This window comes from Helianthus annuus, chromosome 8 (genome assembly GCF_002127325.2).
Source record: "Helianthus annuus cultivar XRQ/B chromosome 8, HanXRQr2.0-SUNRISE, whole genome shotgun sequence".
Taxonomy (NCBI): Eukaryota; Viridiplantae; Streptophyta; class Magnoliopsida; order Asterales; family Asteraceae; genus Helianthus; species Helianthus annuus.
In genome coordinates this window covers 83205110-83220429 of record NC_035440.2, presented here as the reverse complement: position 1 = coordinate 83220429, position 15320 = coordinate 83205110, and positions in this window count along the sequence as shown.

The window sequence follows — 15320 nt, the reverse complement described above, 5'->3', positions numbered from 1 at the left end:
TGGTAATTTGAAAAAAAAGTGGGACCACTATCAGGAATAAACTCAGTTGGATTATTATTGGCTAAAAACAACAAGCTCGGATTATTAAAATCCAAATTGCCTTACCAAAAAGATAATGTATTAGGAGAAGAAAACAATTAACAATAATCTATACTTTCTATAAAATCAACCTAAGTGCATACTTTTTCTAGGTTTAGTCATTCTGAGTAAGTATAAAAATCTTTCTTAACACTGATTTAAACTCATTTTTTGCGTGGTCGCTTTGTTTTTAGTTATTTTATCAGTTAAGTTTAGTTTATACAATCAACCAAAAATTTGTATAAGCTAGCTAGTGACAACAATGTTGCATAGTTCCCTAAGATTAACAATGCTACCCTTGATCTCGGGTATGTCAAATATATAAACTACTGTGAGCTCAAACCTTTAGAATAGTGTGTCAAATTCTGCAAGGTTACCTTTTGCATTGACACCCTTTGGTCTCACAACGATTCGGCCCTCAACCCCATAAGGGGACGCAACCCGTTTGCCTATGCCTTTTTTTTTTTTGACATGTTGTTGTCATATCTAGACGATGTGTACCAATGGGGTGGTGGTCCATTGGCAAAGGCAAAGCGTTTAAACACTTTGGGAGAGGGGAGGTATTGGGTTCAAGTCCTATAGACAGCAGAGAATAAAAGAAATTTGTAGACGATGTGTAAAAATGTAAAAGAGTATACTCTAGATTTAATGGCATATTTTTTTAAAGATTGGAGTATAATAAAAGTATTTTGGTTTATAAAATTTGGTGAAAACAATTTTTATTTTGTTTATATTTGAAAGAAAGACAATATGTATAACCACACATATTTACTTGCTTTCTTTTTTTTCACTAGTGTAAATTTACACTATACAGAATACTTTTTCGAATAGCAGAATGATGACAATATGTTTAAATTGCCCCTAACTTTTGGAATAAAACCTGGGCCGATAATAGGCTTTAGGATTTCGGGCTTAAGCGTTGGGTCATCTCTGGGTCATTCGTGATGTTTATTGGGTTAGCCTATTAAAAAAGGGATCAATAAACATGGAAATTATAACTGGCTCAAGCCCAATTAGCAAAAAGAAAGAATTTATTTTTGTTTACTGATTAAATTTATTGTTGCCTTCGTTTATATTTGTCTTTTTTACTGCTACCGTCACAAAAAAAAAAAAAAAAAAAAGATTTTCAAGCAAGCCTAAAGAATGTCATTGTTTTTTTTTTCTTTTTTTACTTTTTTGTATGATACTTCATTTATAAGATTTAGTGGGGTTTTAAATGTGATTCTCAGTTCCAATTCCTTGTTGGATGTAAGGTCGTGGGGTATGGTGGAGCTTGGTTTGGGGCATGAGTTGACACGTGGTTTGGGGGGGAGGGGCAGACATGTGCTGACCCACATCACACACGGTATGGTGGGGCGTGGGTTTGGGGCGTGGGTTTGGTGGGCTTCGCTGGGCTGACCCGCTGGGCTATTTGAATATTTTTTAAAACAACAAATTTAATTTTTTTAATATTTTTAAATAAAGCAAATTACATAAAAAAATTCCTAACATTCATATTTGTTTTTTATCTCTTCTCTCGTCTCCAAGACTAGTTGCAACTCGTCACCCTCTAGGTGATCAACGGGCTGGGATAGAAATTTCAAATCATCCTGTCTTTGTTTCAGAGCATCTCTAGCGGCATCTCTAGCTTCTTTGCTCTTTCGTTGTTCGGCCCTTTGTTGTTGGAAGACGTTGAATGTATCTAACTTGCATTCAATGTCATCCAACTGATCGATGTATATTCCCCTACGCGAGCCCGAACTCCCAACTGAAGGCGATGCCGTACCAGATCTTGATTTTTGAGCACGCCTTTTTGCGACATCTCTTCCATACTCGGGCCGGTTTGGGCTTGGCGAATCATCCAAACGGTCCTCAAACTCTTAATCTCGTGCATCAGATTGGGCTTGGGACGAGGCCCTTGACCTTTTGGAAGACGTGTTACTTTCGCTACCAGTGGGGATATTCGTCCACTTTGGATGAAACTTACAAATCTCCCAACAATGCATGAAACGGAAGTCGGTCCCCACATTTGATTTGAATGCAACCAATGCATTTGTCACAATGTCGGCTTCGGTTTCACCACTTTTTGGGTTTTGCTTTGCTTTATTTAAAAATCCACTATATTTTGTAAGTTGGCTGCTAATCTTGCTCCACTTCGAGGATAAGCTATCGTTTTCACGATAAGCCTCCCTTCCCAATTCTTCATGGAATACTCTACTAACCGCTTCCCACAAATGGGTTCGATGTTGAGAATTTCCTATTTTAATACAAACACAATTTAATATATTACAAAGTTATAAAAAAATAACCATTAATAAAAACAAAGTTTAAGAATACCTAAACTTGGATGTTGAGATTGTTGACACCAAGCCCTCGCCAATGCAAGTTCTTCAGCAACGACCCATTTTTGTTGTTTTCGTTTGGCGGTTTCAAGTGCTTTCTCCGCCTCGGTTTTTTTCTTATGACTTCTCTTTTTGATGGGTTTCGATGCGGAAGGACCATCGTTGGGTGGTTGAGTTTCGGGGACGATTTCGGTTTGTGAAAGGTCGATGGAGGTTGGTGAAAGGTTGATGGGCGTTTGTGTAAACGGGGTAGGTATCGAATCCTCGGTGTGTGGGAAGTTAGTATACAAACGATTCCCAAGATACGATGCATAACTCGCTTCAATGGGCATAGAAGAGTGTATGAAAAATGGACGAGGCATTGGACGATTGGGTGGTGGGCTAGAATTATTTTCTTGGAATGCATACGGGTTGTTCGGGTCATAAGCATGGTTATGAGGATGCATTTTTTCGTTTTGTAGAAGGAGAATTGAAGATGATTATAGAAGATGTGTGGTTGAATGTGGTAAAAAAATGGAAGAAAAATGTGAGTTTTATAGTGAAAAAATAATTTTTTTAACATAGTCGTTGGCCAACGGCTAATTTGGTTTGGCCATTGAGAGCCCGCCATGTCAGCTTGTCAAGATCGCCCCACGCCCGACTTGAAACCCAAGCCCTAAGGGCCACGCCTCAACCCAAGCCCACCCAGGGTGATGGCTTGGACGTCTTCCACCAACCCACACCCCAACCCATACCCATACCCCATAGTCTAACTCATGTACTTGAGCCAATGAGGCGGGTTGGGCCATCCTTGAGCTAATGGGGCGGTTAATATGAGCTAACTAATTTGAGCTTATCGATTAGTAGGGTTAATTGGTTAAACTAATTAAGGTAAATTAAAAGAGTTATATTTAATTTATAATAGATAGTAGGTTAGAACCCCGTGTATTATACGGGTTGAATAAATGTAATTTTATATACTAAATAAAAAAAATTATTTAATTTATAATATATAGTAGGTTAGAACCCCGTGTATTACACAGGTTGAATAAATGTAATTTTATATACTAAATAAAAAAAACATTATATTTTTAAAAATCTCATTTATTACACGTGTTGAGTAAATATAATTTTATATATTAAATAATAAAAAAATTATATATTTAAGAACCTCATTTATTGTGCGGGCTGAATAAATGTAATCTTATATACCACACAATAAAAATGTTATATTAAAAAAAAAAAAAAAAAACTTGTGTATTCACGGGTGGAAGAAATATAATTTTATATACTAAATAATAAAAAAAATTATATTTTAAAAAACTCTGTGTATTGTACGGGTTGAATAAATCTAATTTTATATAGCAAATAATAAAACAAATTATATATCTTTAACAACCCTGTGTATTACATGGGTTTATCTATTGTTAAAAAAAATCTTTAAAATTATGTCTTTAAGAACCTCGTTTGTTGTGCGGGTTGAATAAATATAAATTTATGTACCAAACAATAAAAAAATTATGTTTAAAAAAAAACCTTGTGTATTCACAGGTTGAAGAAATGTAATTATATACTAAATAATAAAAAAAAGTTATATTTTAAAAAAAAAAACTCCGTGTATTATACGGGTTTAATAAATCTAATTTTATATAGAAAATAATAAAAAAATGTTATATCTTTAAAAACCCTGTGTATTACACGGGTTTATCTACTGTTAAAAAAATATTTCTAAATCAAAATGGATTTTTTATTATTTTTAAAATTAGGTTAATACTATTTTAAATTTAAATTTTTGGTTTGATTAATAAGTTGTTTAATATAATTCCTAATAGTTAACAAAAATAATATTAACAATAAATAATATGCATGTTTATCTACTGTTAAGTGAAACAATACTTTTTAGTTTAGATAAGACTTTACGATTTGAAGTTAAGATTATGCCAATAATTTAGGGTTGATAAGATTTATATTAATTTAATTGATATTTAATAATTTAAATTAATTAATAATTATCTAAAATTAAGGATGGTCTAGAATAATTACAAGTGTCTCAAAGTTGGTTTCTTTTATTATATAGTATAGATGTTAGATAAACATGTGAGACAATTCTATTATTATTTAGTTAGGAACTTGGCTTACTCTAATTATAACTAAGTCATGTCATATATAACCTCATCAAAGCTGTGTTTAAGGTTAAGAGAAAAATATTCAGTTTTGAGTTATTTTCTAATTAATAAGATTGAGAGTTGTTCAATTTAAATTCTTTTATACTTTTTTTTATTTGGTTTGATTATTCGATTGATACTTGAATAGTATCAGAGCCAAGTTTAAGGTACCTAAGATTGATACCAAGATCAAGCCGCTGGAAGCACGTTGCCGTCGTTAAGAGATCTATGGCTGATCACATTTGGCAAAGGGAGATCTAGGGCCGATTATAGTCGACCGAGTGAGATCTAGAGCCAACCGATCGAAGACGCCGAGGGAGATCTACAGATTGCCCACCAATTGTTTCGAAAGTCGTTGTGGATCTTGTTTATCAATTTTAGGAACCAAAACAAAGTCTGGAAAGAAGATTGCTTCCCCCACTCGCCTACGCCGTCAAGACCAAGCCACCGCAGGAGGAAATCACAAGAGTCGACCAAGTTCGTAGAGTCTTCGTCATAGGTTTTTATTATAAACTGAACAAGAAGTGGTTTGATTGCTACTAGTTGCGTCATTGTTTCTGGTGGTTTTGTTTACCTCTATTTTGCGAATAAAGTAGAAAACAACGTTCACGTTGGTGTGACTTTAGTGGCTGACTCAAACTTCAAAGGAAAAAAATAACGTCATATTTCTTTGGTTGCGACTTTTGTGGCTACCTCGGGAATCCAAGAAAACAAGTTTCTTTGTTTTTTTGGGTGATGCTTCTAAACTCAAGAAAAGAGAGGGCAAAGATGCAGTATTTTAGTTAAACAAGTTGAACGAGTTTGGGTTTGGCTGTAGTTTTGAATCGAAGATGAGCCTGAATTTTATGGGAACGTGTAATGATAAAATAAACCTAGTGTTTACTCAATATCGCAGCCGAGTAAATGGCGGCGCGAGTTCTTATGATCAAAGGACGAGTCACGGACAAAGGACTAGTCAAGTACAAGGTCACAAGAATGTTCGAGCTAGGAAGAAGCCGAAAAACACGGCTAGAGATCGAGAGAACTTCCAAAAGAATCAAAGCAAAAAAGACGTGTTTTGAATTCAAGGCCTACCTATTTCGAGTGAGAACTAGGAGGTGATTGTTGGACGTAATTCTCGTACTCAAACTAATGAGGCGGGTTGGGCAGACCTCGAGCTAATGGGGCGGTTAACATGGGCCGACAAATTCGAGCTTATGGATTAGTAGGGTTAATTGGTTAAGTTAATACGATATAAATTATTTTTTTTCAATGACAAATGTTACACACTCCTAAATTACACCAAATTAATCCTAATTTGCACCATGCATGGGATTGAACTCAAGAACTCCCACTAAGAGGCAAAAAATGAACTAAATGAGTTATATTTAATTTATAATAGATAGGTTATATAAACATGTGAGTTTATTCTATTATTATCTGGTTAGAATGTTGAGTTTTACTCTAATTATAACCAGGTCATGTCCTATATAATCTGATCAAAGTTGTGATTAAGCTTATGAGAAGAGTAATCAGATTTGATTTATTTTCTAATTAATAAGATTGATAGTTATTCAATTTAAATTCTTATCTTCTACTTTTTTATTTGGTTTGATTATGACATGAATTGGAATTAGAGCCAAGTTTAAGGTGCCCGGAATTGATACCAGGATCAAGTCGTCGCGTGGAAGTACATCTTCATCGTGAAGGGATCCCGGGCTGATCACTTTTGGTAAAGGGAGATCTAGGGTCTATTGTAGTCGAACGAGTGAGATCTAGAGAAAACCAATTGAAGACAATGAGGGAGATCTACAGATTGTCGACCAATTGATTCGAGGGTCGTTGCGGATTTTGTTTATCAATTCCGAGTACCAAAAAACAGCCTGGAAGAAGATCGCTTCCACCGCTTGCCTATGCCGTCGAGACCAAGTCGCCACAGAAGAAAATCACAAGAGCCGACCAAGTTCATATGGGGTGACAACCCGTATTTTCAAGGTTAACACCGTTCACTTCCTCGCTTACTTATTTACGATCCGTTTATGCTTTCACATTTCACGTCGCATGATTAATATATATATATATATATATATATATATATATATATATATATATATAGGTAGAGGATCCTGTAAAAAGTGCTCAAAGTGTGAGAAGTATATTATAACACTATATATAATACTATATAACACCATATAAACACCGTATAACAATATGTAACACCATATAATACCATATAACAGTATGTAACACTATATATCATTATATAACAAATATAACACTATAGGTTGTATGATAGCATGTCTATGATAGATGTATAGTGTTATATTTGTTATATAATGATATATAGTGTTACATAATGTTATATGGTATTATATGGTGTTACATATTGTTATACGGTGTTTATATGGTGTTATATAGTATTATATATAGTGTTATAATACACTTCTCACACTTCTCACACTTTAGGCCCTTTTTACACTATCCTTACCCTATATATATATATATATATAGAAACAGGTTTGGGAGAAAACGCTCAAAAGTGTGAGAACGGTGAGAACGCATCCTGGCCCAACACGTGTCACGCCGCTTAAAAAAGGGGCGGAGGGGCTTTTTTGTCCTTTCATATTTCTTTTTTTAAACGCGTGTCACTTCATCTTTCCATTTTTTTGGCGTTTAATAAATTCCCGGCGTTTTTATTGTTTTAAAATCAGGATCATAGTAAATATTTTGGCATTTTAAGTATTGTTTTGGCGTTTTTATTGTTTTTTAGATCAGGATGCAGGCCTTTATTTTTTCTTGATTTTATTATATCAAGTGTTTTGTCATGTAGGATACATGCCTATAATATGACATGAAATTATGGCGTTTTGAAAAGATAAATAAATTTCAATTTTCCATGTAGTGGTTTTTAATATAAATAAATGTTTGACAATAATGATATCGCCTCTTCATTTTACTGTTTTAGCAATTACTGTTTCTTTCAATTTTCATCTGTCAATTAGTGTTGATTTTTCCAGTAATACTTTGTTTGCGTTTTTGGCGTTTTATATATCAACATCGTGCTTTGCTAGCATTTGTTCTCACAGTTTTTCACACTATCAGGCGTTTTGGTGTTTGTAGTTTTTGGCGTTTTATACTCAGCTTTTTTAAATTAGTAGAGAATTAGATAATAAACAACAGAGAATTAGATAACAAACAATAGAAAATGAAAAAATAAAATAAAAATCATAATCTAATTTCTCATCCAAATGTTCACTGTCATCAGCCTCTTCTACTTTAATTTTTTTGGCGTTTTAAACCTGTTTTTGAATACCTTATATAGATCCTTATTTTCCTACATAACGCCCGTCTTTAGAAGATGCTTATTTTTTGTGGCATCCTTTATGGTGGGTGGATATATACTTGTTTGATGACATGTTGAAGACCAACGCCTGCTCTAATGTATTGATCCCTTCATGCCATCAAGATATTCATCAAGAACAAAGTGACATGATGTCATATCAGTGTCATCAGTCTCTTTTTCTTGAATATTTGTCAATCTCATTCAGCAAAAGATTATAGAGATACGCAACTCAGAGAAGAATCCATTCAGTGAAACTTCATTCAGATTAATACTCAATATAGAAGAACCAAGGTTCTGCATCTGTGGCTTTCTTAACTTTTTTTTTGCGTTTTTAAAGTGAATGGTTTCTAGGAAACATGGCGTTTGTTTTTGGTTTTGTGATCAGTTGATTGTGCAAAGACGTCTCTCTTATAGGATATTTTTGGCGCGTAGTTTAAGCGGGATTTGTTTTATAATAAATTATATTAATAAAGTAGCCGTCTTTTCAGTTACTCTGTATTTTTACTGTATTTTTGTTCAGCTTTTTATGAGTTTTGAGGGTCATAGACTTTCCATCTCCCAAGTTTGGCGTTTTTGAATGGCTTTAAGTAGTTTTTGACGGTTTTTTTTTCATTTTTAGCTTTTATTAATACTTCTACAAACTACTTTCATTATAGTTTGGAAGTTTTTGGCGTTTTTACTGCATTATAGCGTTTCACATGCATTATGACTGGTTGGCGTTTTATTAATATAATGTATTTTTTTATTCTAAGTTGAAAAATACATAACAAATAACAGAAAGAGAAAATTAAAAAAATAAAAATAGAAACAATTCATCTTCCAAATCTTCACTGTCATCAGTATCTTTCTTCTTTGAATCATGTTCGCTGGTGGTTTGGCTTAGCTATGCTTGTGTTTTTGTGGCCGTTTGAGTTTTTTGTTTGAATATGTATCTTCAAACAAAAATCATCAGTGTCATTCGTATTTTCATGTCATTATAATATTCATCAATAACAAAACACAAAAAATGACATAAGTCTGACACCAGCATCTTTTTGTTTATGATTTGTCCATCTCATGCAGCAAAATGTTATTTGAGTCACAGCACCTCAGGGAAGAATGCATTATCTGAAACTTTGGCGTAGAACAATATTTGAATATACAAAAAACGATATTTGGCATTTTTTGGCGTTTTACTGAGGAAATAGTGTATCTGAAAGAACTGTCGATTTTTTGGAATCTTTTGATGTTTAAGTGTTTTGGCGTTTTCTAAGATGAATGGTATATAGTAGAAAATATGGCGTTTTTTGAGTAGTCGTGTTTGATGTTTTGGGGATTTTGGCGTTTGTAAGATGAATGGTATATAGTAGAAAATATGGCGTTTCAGGTTCTAGGGGTGTGTTTTTATGTCTGGGATGTTTTTGTTTATATATGGATGTGTTTTGGTCCGTAATGGCGTTTTATTCATCAGTATGGCGTTTTGGTATAGAGGTGTAAAGACCTTTTTACCCTTAATGAGGCGCGTCCACGTAATAAAATTGATGTTATTTACGAAAATGCCACCGCGCCAATCTAGTCCATAGATTGTTTTGATCGGACGATCCATAAGCGTTCTCACCATTCTCACACTTTCTACCGTTTTCTCTAAATCCCGGCCCTATATATGTATGTATGTATGTATGTATGTATGTATGTATGTATGTATGTATGTATGTATGTATGTATGTATGTATGTATGTATGTATGTATGTATGTATGTATGTATGTATGTATGTATGTATGTATGTATGTATGTATGTATGTATGTATGTATGTATGTATGTATGTATGTATGTATGTATGTATGTATGTATGTATGTATGTATGTATGTATGTATGTATGTATGTATGTATGTATGTATGTATGTATGTATGTATGCATGCATGCATGCATGCATGCATGCACGTATGTATGCATGTATGTATGTATGTATGTATGTATGTATGTATGTATGTATGTATGTATGTATGTATGTATGTATGTATGTATGTATGTATGTATGTATGTATGTATGTATGTATGTATGTATGTATGTATGTATGTATGTATGTATGTATGTATGTATGTATGTATGTATGTATGTATGTATGTATGTATGTATATAAGGTGGAGTTCTAGAGTGAACACTAGTGTATTTGCGAACTGAGTGAACAAATCATGGCCATTGATCTACACACGTGTATGGTCAGGATCTCATCATCAAATCGTAAAATACACTAGGGTATTTCAACATCAAATCCTGGCCATTGATCTACACACGTGTATGGCCAGGATTAGTTCACTCAGTTCGCAAGCTACATTAGTGTTCACTCTTGAACCTAATCCTGTGTGTATATATATGTATATATAGAGGAGGAGTTGGGTAGAAAGTGGGTTTTTCCTAGAAAGTCTAGGAAGCAATAAGAATGTGACACGTGGCATGGAGAGATTTTAACTAAAAGGGCACTTGTGTAATTTGTCATTTTATTTTATTTTTGGAATTTTATCTCTCATTAACTAACAATGCCTATAATTATGGAAACTGTTTCTCCAATATTTTTTGTATTCGCAACATTCTCCTTCTTTGTCTTCGTCATCATCAAACACTTCTCCATCTCCACCATCTCCGAGTTCATCATCACCATTCAAATACTGTTCGTATCATATCCGTTTTCTTGACGATGTGTTTTAACAGCAGGCAAATTAATACAGGTGTGTTTTAGCAGCAAGCAGATTCATACAGTTGTGTTTTAGCATTCAGATTCATACAGTTGTGTTTTAACAACAAACAGATTCATACAGTTGTGTTTTAGCATTCAGATTCATACAGTTGTGTTTTAACAGCAAGCAGATTCATACAGTTGTGTTTTAACAGCAAGCAGATTCATACAGTTGTGTTTTAATAGCAAGCAGATTCATACAGTTGTGTTTTAGTATTCAGATTCATACAGTTGTGTTTTAACAGCAGGCAGATTCATACAGTTGTGTTTTAGCATTCAGATTCATACAGTTGTGTTTTAACAGCAAGCAGCTTCATACAGACAGCAAGCAGAATCATACGCTGTGTTTTACCATCCATGCTGGTAATGCTGGAGGATTTCTTGACGCTGTGTTTTAACAGCAAGCAGATTAGCAAGCGTATTAATACGATGTGTTTCTTGATGTGTTTCTTCATGAAGGATAGAAGGAAGAGAGAGAGAGAGAGAGAGAAAGGGATAGAGAGAGAGAAAAAAAATCGCATGAAATGTGGGGTGGTTATGGAATGACAATTATTTCCATATTTAAAACAAGTTAAATGACATATCTACCCCTGATTAATTAAATAATCTTATTTTTAAGAAACACATATTACCAAAATGCCACCAAGATGATCTCAACCATTAAGCACACCCATTGGATGACCCAGATCGCTTCCTAAACTTTCTAGGAAAAACACACTTTCCGTAGGATCCCCACTCTGTATATATATATATATGTGTGTGTGTATATATATGTATATAAATATAGGGGAAGGTTCATTTAAAAAGAAATTTAATGTGAGAAGAAAAAGAAGAAAGGGCATATTAGTAAAATACTATTTCATTTATAACTCATATAATTAATTTTTCTCTCTTTAGTTAATTAATCAACTAATCATTAATTATCCTACATATAATCTATAAAACCAACACATATCAAAATTTTCCTACATATACCATACACATTTTAGAATTTTATTCTACACAGTCGAAATTTATTCTACACACCTCGAAATATATTCTACACAACTCGTAATTTATCCTACACAACTAGTAATTTATTCTACACTTTAAATTAAGTTGTTTTTTTTTAATTTGGAAAAAGTATATATTTTGAAAAGAAGTTACAAATTTAATTTAGTTAGTTATTAAATGGGAAGAATACAAATTAATGATTTATGTAAGTTTACCAATATACCCTTATATTAAAATTAAATGCAAATATTAAATGAAGCATTCTTATTGGTTGAAACTTCTTCTTTTTTCTTCTTACAAAAAAATTATTCTCATTTGAACCCCCCACTATAAATATATATACACGTAGATAAATCATTCCTAATGTAACGCTCCGCATTTTCGAACCTTTCTTATTTTAGCAAGTCGTGTTGTACCTTCCATATTTAGACACTTGAACTCTCTTTGTAATCTACTTTCGTTTCATTTGTAATTCGAGACTATTAATCATAATGAAAACGAAGGTATTTTATTCATGTTTGTGTTACACTTATGTGCAATTTTCACGTTTGAACGATATATTATCATAGACTCTCGATTCGTTATTACGCTCAATGCTCGTTAAACTAGTTGAAACTCGTAAAATAGTGAAACTCGAAAGCTTTGTGAAACGAATAAACGTTTAAAGATTTTATTTCGTTATAAATATGGATATTATTCAAATTATTTAAACTAATTATATTAATTAAATTAATTAAATTTTATTTTATTTTTTTTTTATTTTTTTTATTAATAACTAGTTAATCTCGTTAGATATTAAGGTTAGTAAACTAACTTAGTTAGTTTAAACTAAAATGTTAATTTTCTTTTAATATAACTTGGTTATTTAATAGTTCAGGGGTGAGTTATGCAATTTTTGAAAGTGTAAAAGTTGCAGGGACCATTGGGCAATATGCTGAAAGTATAAGGTTAGGTTTAAATAAAAAAAAGAAATAAAAAGATGCAAACTGCAGGTCTCGAACCCGGGTCAACATCTTCACACACACGCGCCTAACCAACTGAGCTGCTGGCTCTTTTGTGAACAAACCCAACACTTAAAACATATATTCACTCCTTTAAAATGGCTGATCAGCGCGACCAGCCTCATTTCTGCTCGTTTAAGCGCGAATTTTGTGTTTTTTTTGAGTTTTAAACATGTTTTAACATTAAATACTCAACTACAACCTAACCCAAACCTTCTCCTATAAATACCACACTAATCCAAGTCCTAAACACTTTACAAACTCATCTAAATCCCTCTCAAATCATCCAAAAACGTAGCTGCAAATTGGTGTTCGAGCAGATTCATCCTACTTCACAAAAGTGAGCATATCTCACTCGTTTCTTGTCCGTTTTTGCTCATTCTTTTTCCTACTTGCTTGGTTAATCATGTAGTTTGATTCCTTGACTTCTCCTTAGAGAAATCAGACCTGGAATTGCTCCGAAATTGACCAAAAACTTTCTGTTTTGTTTCAAACTTATGCAAACTTCATCCAACTTGTGTGAAACACATCTCAAACCAATGTCCTAATGCTTACAACCTCTCTTATGGTTGGTTAGGCTTAAAAACATGGTTGAGACATCTAAATCAGAGGTTAAAACCTCATAAACTTTCTGTTTTTAATTAGGGTTTTACCCACAAGTAATGTTCAAGTGTGAAACTTGTTGAATGTGAGATGGTTGGATTAGCTTGGGCTATCCTTCATAAGAATCCACTCATTACTTGATGTTTTGCTATAGATTAGTTGTTGTTAATACCTTGATACTTGTACGTTCATGACCCTCCTTGTTGTTTATAACAACAAGTGTAGTGGTGAACAATAGAGGTACCTAAATGGAAGCTTGTTCTTCCTACCTCATGTATGTATTCTATGACACAAAGAGGTACCTAAATGGAGACATTAATCTCCTACCTCATGCTTGAATCATAAGACTTGTAAACTATATAATATCTAAGTTATTCTATATGTATACATCTAAGTAACCAAGACTTGATGATGACTTAATAGTTACTTGTTAAGTGGACGTTACATCATCTATGACCATGCCCTTGTTACGACTCTAATGGATCTTAGAATCCATGAAATCATACCAACTCTTTTGAGTTTCAATAGTGTCAAGAACAAGAGTTATGTGTACAAGATGATTATTTTCACCTATGTTACTTTCTATATATTTTAAAAACTCCGAATCTATAATCTTCCGTTATACGCCAAACTCACACACCTACGTTTCCTTGTGTAGAAGGACAAGGTGCTCCGAACTAATTCGTCTACAAACTTGCTCTCGGAACTTCAAGTCACCACTTGTAAACCGTGAGTATACTCGAACCCATTTTTACTTTTAACACTTTGGGTGCAACATGTATTCTATATTAAACGCACATGACACTTGAAACTTATTTGAAACTTACTCTATCCATTTAAACATGAAACATGAAACTTGTGAATCTTGAGACTATTTTGTGCTATGTGAACGTTTAATTCTTGTGTGTAGTTCCGCCTTAACAATAGTAGCGCTATAGGAGTAATGCACCTCCCCGTTAGTCTTTGGGGTATTGTTAGGAGGAGACATATCAACCTCCCGTGAAACTTTGGGTTAGGTACTTAAACGCATTGGGAAACTTGGGCTATCACTTGGACTACATAAACTAGCACGTTGAAACTATTTTATTATGTTCATGTTGGATATGAGTTTTATTCTATTATGCTATGTAAACAAACTTGTATACTCGCTCTTTGCTTTTGCATTGAAACTCTATTTTAATACATGTTGCAGGTTGATTATTGAAGTATGGACGATTCATGAAACAAGTTTAGGGTGGACTAGATACACGCCTAGAATATTCTATCTTTTGTTTGTTATGTTACTTGTTGAAACAATGTTGTTATTTCCTTTTGAATCATGTATGACTTTTAGTTTTGAAATGAAATTTGAATTTAAATTAATTATTGTCACATAGTGTTATGACGTTTTGAGCAATCTACACACTTCTTCTCATCCCGATGTTTCCGCCATCGGTTGGGGTGTGACAGATTGGTATCAGAGCCATAACTATAGGGAATTAGGAAAATTGCCATGCTTTTGCCCTAATCTATAGTTCTAGGAATTTTGCCTCTTATTTGTTGTTTAAAACTTTTGTGCTCTACCATGCATGCTTCCTAGCTATACTTTCTATTAAAATTATGTGCCTTTCCTAAGGCAAACACTAATACACTTATGCTATTTTTATACTCTTGTAACACCAACGAGAAGAATTTACCAAAATAGGCGTGAAACCCACAATTTGGTAAACGACTCTCATTCTACCTTTAATCTATTTTGCACGAAATTTCACCATTAAGCTAGGAGTGACATCCACAACTTAATGGTAATTTCCATTTCAACTCTAGTGGACCCTCGTCAAAGTGTCAAAATTTTATTTTGATCGACGAGTACCAACCACATCTAGGGTACGAAATCGTCAAGTTAGGGGTGAAACCCGCACCTCGTCGATTAAGTCCCATTCCTCGATTTTTATTCTCGCCAAAGTCCCGAATGTTTCAATCATTTAGAGATGTGTAGTAACCGGAAGGGTAAGATACCGTTAATCGCTTCTCGACGAGAGTATCTTACTTATAGGCCAAAGCACAATATCTCTAATTCGAAAGAACTTTCGACCCACTTTGGAATAGTCGACGTTTCTCTACCCGAAACACTCCAATGTTTTATTGAGCCTCTCTTTTA